Below are 6,447 nucleotides of genomic sequence, written 5' to 3'. Positions count from 1 at the left end.
GCAAATATCTTGTTCCCCTGAGATTATGTGCAGGTCTCTTGTTTTAAGTTTCCCGCGGTTTTCTCTGGACTGGCTCTGTTTCCTCTGAGTTCCCCTTTTCTGATTATTTTCTGCCTCTCACACTGGAGACGTTCCTCAAATCTCTGCCGGTCCTGCTGGTTCTTTGGGTGTGGGTAGGGCTACCTTCACCAGTCCCTTGCCCAGAGGCCCCCGAATGCCATGTGTAGAATGTGGGGCCATCTGTGTGATGGGCAGTGGGTGCGGCGGGCATGTCTGGGTGACGGTGCCCTGGGGAGGGGGTCTGGTGCAGCTGAGTGGGGAGACCCTGGTTCAGGTTCACACACGTGCACACACACAGGGTAAAGAAAAGTTCTTTAGACCTTAGGAGGGAACGCAGTTTCAGAATCAAGTTTTATAAAAGTTAATTAATTTTGCCATGTATTCTGCAGTCACGCCTTTGATCTTTTCTCTGCTTCCTTCTAGACAGTTCTTGTATTTCAGCCGCATTCTTTAATAATAAATATTGACTTTGCTCTCTGCAAATTAAAAAAGGAGCATTTAAAAATGCACCGTTTGTTTAAGCTTTAAATTACAAATGAAATGAATAGCCATAAAGCAGAGGTGTGTTTGAGAATAATCGAAGGATGACATTGATGGCAGTCACCTTCATCTGAGTCCTCTCCAGCTTTACAACTGCCGGTGCCTCTCCAGGTAAACTCGTGGGAACCCCGCGTGACCAGTCTCCCAGGATCGGCAGGTGGGATTTCACTCCAATACTTTCAAACGCGATGTCATTCCAGAAAGCGAATATGTTTTGTCGAACTTTAGAATGAATAGTGAAAAATACAAAATTTTGATAATCTCATCGCTGATCATGAACGGAAGTAATTGATCAGGCGGGGAGGGCTTTGGCATTTTAAGAGACTGTAAGTAAACTTTGAATGATCTATTTCACCTTTTATTCCCAGGATGGCCTAAAGGTTCACTGCAATAAATACAATGCCTCTCATTTTGGTAGAAATGGGAATTTTGTGTCTATATAAAAATAGTCGACAGAAGGTGCAGCGGAGGAGGGACCTTTGCTGTTTGGAGGAACAATCCCCGCAAATATGCACTTAGATAATGATGGATAACCAGCCCAATTTACAGCACGTTTACATTGTCTAATTTTATCAGTTTTGCTGACGACTGAGCTAATATTCCCTTTAAGTTCAGAGCTCCTTAACTTCCACTCTCTCAAAACGAAAAAACTCCACAACACTGGTAATAACAGACTCTGAATATCTCATTTGCTTTATTATTATTCCCAGAATAATAATACCCACAGCATGACTATCGGGAAAGGTCTAAGATTTTTCTCTCTTTCTCATCGCTCTTTTTGTCCTCGGGTATTTTCCCCGGGAGTGACTTTCCAATTTCCACGTTTCAAAGTCGCTTGAGATAGCTCCCCTCTGGTCAGTCAGGCCTCCAAAAGGATATACACGTGGTTTGTCCTATTTCATTTTTGACCTTTAGGGATTGCTTTTTAAAAGTTAATTTGTTTTGTAAGTGAGTGAAATATTTGCATGGTTCCAAAGTGAAACCTTTAAAACAAGGCACGTCCAAAGATGGTGGGTTTCCACCCTAGGTCTTCCTGTCCCCCCCCCCCCCATCGGTATCCTTCAACGATTCTTATGGATTATTCTCATGTTGCTTATTTTTAAAATATAGATAGATAGAAGATAGATGATAGACAGTTGGCGGTTGATAGATTATGATAGATGATAAATAGTTCAATGATTGCCGATTGATAGATGGATTATGCTAGATAGGTACATAGATAGTTGATGAACAGCAGTTGATTGGTAGATGGGTTATGATGATAGATGGGTGGCTGGCTGCCTTCCTATCCCCCACCTGTCCTGGACAAGCTGTAATGCACGCTTCGCGCTTCCCTCCCCCTTGCTCTGTCCACAGAGATCTCTGTGATCGCCCAGCGCCACCCCTAGGGACCGACCTCCTGCCTCTTCCCGACTGCCAGCTACTCCTCCATGTGGATGAGTGACAATAATTCACCCAGGGCCCCATCCCTGGGCATTTGGGTTGCTTTCACTGTTTTGCTTTCACAAATTGTATAATATTTTCACAGAAATGTATTTTCAGTGGGAAAGTACACCAGATGGAATTAACAGCAGAAGTTTTCAGGGCATCACTGAAAGCCCATGAAAACAGCCCAGACAGGAAGAAAAAATACAGTCGTGCCGACGCTGGCACAGGGCAGGCAGACACGGTCCTGGGGACACGTTTGTCTGTTTAATTCCCACGATCCTGAGAAGTCGGGACCCTCAGTTCCACCTTCCTCCTTCTACAGAGGGAGAAACTGAGGCAAGAGAGCTCATTCACCCGCTGGGAGGTGGCGAGGCAGGACTGGACAGCACGGGCAGCCCGACCACCACCATGCTGCACGCTGTAGCCCCGTCTGACGGACCCTGGGGGCCAGAGCCAGGCCACGGCCACCCTCGCCTTACACGGTGCCCGGCGCAAAGCTGTGCACCACGAGGTTCTGCCGAGTGACCGGCGGACCGTTTGGCTGGGAACCTGATTCGCCAGCGGCCGCCGCTGCAATTCCCACGCTCGGCCCGCAGGTGGCAGAAGTCCACCTTGCCGAGCCGCTCCCTTGAGAACTTGGTAAAGCCACCTGGGTGTGTGTGAGAAGTACCCAAGGACGATTCCTTTCCAAATAGACGTCCTGGGGAGGAAGGTCTTGGCTGGTGAGGGCTGATCTGGAGCAGCGATAGGAGACACCCTGCAAGCGACGTGCATGCAGGACCCAGGCCCTGGGGTGGGCGTGGCTCAGGGGCGAGGGGCGGGGGGAGGTGGGAGGCAGGGGTTAGCCTCCTCCTGGCTGTGTGAACATCTGTGTACAAGTTTTGTTCGAATTCCCGTTTTAAGTTCTTTGGGGGGATACTCCTAGGAGGGAAATTGCTAGATTATATGGTAATTCTTTGCTTAACTCTGTGAGGACCTTCCAGACCGTTTTCCCATAAATACTTTTCAAGTTGTTTGATTCTAACTTAACAAACAAAACTTCCGGGCACCTCTTTGGGCCTAGGCACACTGAGATACCAAAGGTACGTGTGCGGAGGACGTCTGGGGACTTCCTGACCTAGGGAGCCCGTGCTGTACCACCCAGGCCCTGGGGGCTCTGGAGGCCAGCCAAGCAGGACTCATACTGAGTCACCGAACTCACCAAGGGTGGGTGTCAGCAGAGAGATGACAAAGCCCCCAGCCTCCCGCGTGACTCCGAGGGGCTGCCGGCCGGGTAGAGTGGGTCAGTGCTGTTGTAGACAGGAAGGGGAGGTGGTGACACTGAACAGAAAGAGGTGAAGGCAGGTGAGGCCCACCGAGGATTAGGGCCAGAGTGTCCCAGGACCAGGAGCCACACATGCAGAGGGGCTGGGGAAGAAAGGCCAGTGGCTGGGACAGACAGGGGGTGGTGATCAGTGATGAGCCAGGACAGGTGGGCGGGGCAGCGTCAGACTTGCGCCTCTGCCCGGGGAGGCAGAGAGGCTGCCCTGTCGCCTCGGGGCCCAGAGTGGAGGAACCAGGTATTAATCAGCAGCCCCCCGGTAAACACGATGATACACCCAGCCACGTGCCCCATGAGCCTGTAACAGAAGTATGTGACCGGGAAAACAGAGAGATGCACTGAGTGGGAATAAACCAGGCTTCAGCTGAACTTCCCAGACAGACAGGACAGCTTGTGCAAAGGCCCTGGGGAGCCTGAGTCAGAGGACCTGGGAGAAGCAGGGTGGGGGAGGCCCACCCTCCAAGGACAAGAGCAGCAGAGACCAGAAGATGAAGCTAGAAAGGCAGGCCCATTTCCAAACTAAAACAGTGAGGTGGGTTTTGTGTTTTCAGAACATCAGCTGCAGTGTGAAGACTGGAGAGGGGCTGTAATGACGCCGCTGGGAAATGACCAAATGGCCCAGGGGCTGGCATGGGAAAAGAAGTTCCCTCAGGAGGTTGTCAGTAGGGAAGAGCTAGTGTCTTGGTGATCAGACCGTGCAGACATTTCTCCCGGGGGATGGGTACAGACTGAAATCTACATGCTAATTGTCAAAATTGGTGAAAATTATAAATCAAGCTAACAAAATGTTAAATAAAATGTAATAAAATGTATTCAGAATTAATGGAGGCAGAATTGCAGCAGTGAACAAGTTATGTTCTTTCAGCAAATAGCGTTCAAACCATGCAGAGAATTCTCAAAAGCAGCCATGCAGGCTGCTGCGGGAGTTGCAGCTCCAGGAGAGCAAGGCCACCTTCCTAGCGAGGAGCCTGCCAGGCAGAAAGGGGGCAGGGCTGGGAGGAGCCGCCGGGAGGATGCGGGAGGGGAGAGGGGCCAGGAGGGGGAGGGGAGAGGGCGGGGAGCAGGAGGGACTGGGAGGGGAAAAAGGGGCAGGGTGGGGAGGAGGCGGGGAGGGGGTGGGGAGGGAGAGGAGGGGCGGGGCCGGGAGGATGCAGCCGAGGGGCCTGGGCTCCGCAGGCCCCTCTGTGTGGGCCGCTCCAGCGGGAGGACGTTAAAGGCGCTGGCTTCCTTCTGGACCCCGGGAACACGGTCAGCTTGGCCCCAGAACCTAAGTGAGCCGTTCGCCTACGAAGGCTGTGTGAGGGGGCGCGCTGCTCCGGGGACCCCCAAGGAGGACAAAGATAGGTTTAAACCCACGGAGCAGACACACGTCCCAGAAGTAATAAACCACCGACACTGTTTATCCATCGCCTGGTGCCTGCCATGCGCAGTCCTTGGAGCCCGACGCCATCCTGAGGCAGGGACCGCCCCCCCCCCCCCCCCCCCCGCCCTCAGGGACCGGCAAACTCATCCAGAGTCTAGGCGCCGGGACCCTGCCCCATGAGAGTCCTCGCACCTGCCTGTCCTTGGCCTGCAGGGTCGTCCTGACCGCACGGTGGGACGGAGAGGCAGTTCCCGGCCCCTCGCCGGCTCGCGGGGTCAGCGCGCCGTGCTAAATGGCCACGTGGACGGGGGACATCCCCTCGCAGCCGGGCACAGCCGGAGGGACCGCCTATGAGATGCGCAGGCCGAGGACCCGAGGGAGGAGGAAGCGGACCTAGGAATTCTTAGGGAGAAGAACCAGCAGCAGCCCCGGGGTCGCGCTCCTCTCTGCCCCTCCCCTGCTCACCAGCGCTCCCGGGCGCCACAACTACTGAGCCGGGGCTCTAGAGTCCGCGAACCACAGCTGCTGAAGCCCGCGCGCCTAGAGCCCGTGCTGCGCAGCAAGAGAAGCCGCCGCAGTGAGAAGCCCGCGCACCGCAACGGAGAGTAGCCCCCGCTCGCCGCAACTAGAGAAAGCCCGCGCGCAGCAACGCGGACCCAACGCAGCCAAAAATAAATAAATAAAATAAATTTTTAGAAAGAAGTTTTCAGTGATATAAAAGTTATTGACACTGGAGTGGGTTCAATCATTTCAGTGAATATGAATGTTTACAAAATTATAGATAAGGTTTCTCTGTTTACTAAGAAACTTGCTATAGCTCATTAAGATGCAAAATTCAATCCAGTATGCATTTTCTTATGTAATAGTCTAATAAGATTTGTTGTATTTGAAAGCTAACGTTAAAAGTTTTGAATTTCAATTGTATATGCTTGATCTCATATATAAAACGGTATGTTAGGAATTTTTTTTTTAAAGCTTACAAGTGCTAAAACATCTACAGATTAAAAATGATGGATCTTTATATTTTGTGCCTTTTAAATGATTTGCTGTGTTCATTTTAAATCTTTTCACCTAGTTCGTCGCTGTTACTTGCCATGTATTTAGGTTAAATATTTGCACAAGAAAATGACTATAAAAAATTTCCTTTAGACTCTTTAGTCTCATATCTTATACCTCCTATATGAAAAGAATCTTTGGAGTTTCTTAGATGGCCATGGAATAACCATGAAGGTTTATCTCCTCACACAGTAAAATAAACAATGCTAAAATAACCATTAAAATATTGAAACTATAACTTCTTAAATCAGTGATTTATTTTATTTTATTGAAGTACAGTTGATGTGAGTTATAGGTGTACAATATAGTGGTTCACAATTTTTAAAGGTTATACTCCATTTATAGTTATTGTAAAATATTGGCTGTATTCCCTGTGTTGTACAATATATCCTTGTAGCTTATTTTATACATTACAGTTTGTACCTCTTAACCACCTACCCCTATATTGCCTGTCTCCCTACTGGTAACTACTAGTTTGTTCTCTATATCTATGAGTCTCTTTCTCATTGGAAGTTACTTTTATACTTGGAAATGTCAACCTTACCCGCCAACGACCAATGACCATTAACACAAATAACGATTACTCTCCTATAACCCCACAGGGTCTGGAACCCACCTGTCTTCACGGTTCCTGCAAGGGACTTTGTTTTCCTTGTACAGATTAAAAACCTGACCCTCA

The sequence above is a fragment of the Phocoena sinus genome, chromosome 4 (genome assembly GCF_008692025.1).
Source record: "Phocoena sinus isolate mPhoSin1 chromosome 4, mPhoSin1.pri, whole genome shotgun sequence".
Lineage (NCBI taxonomy): Eukaryota > Metazoa > Chordata > Mammalia > Artiodactyla > Phocoenidae > Phocoena > Phocoena sinus.
This window is presented reverse-complemented; position numbering follows the sequence as displayed.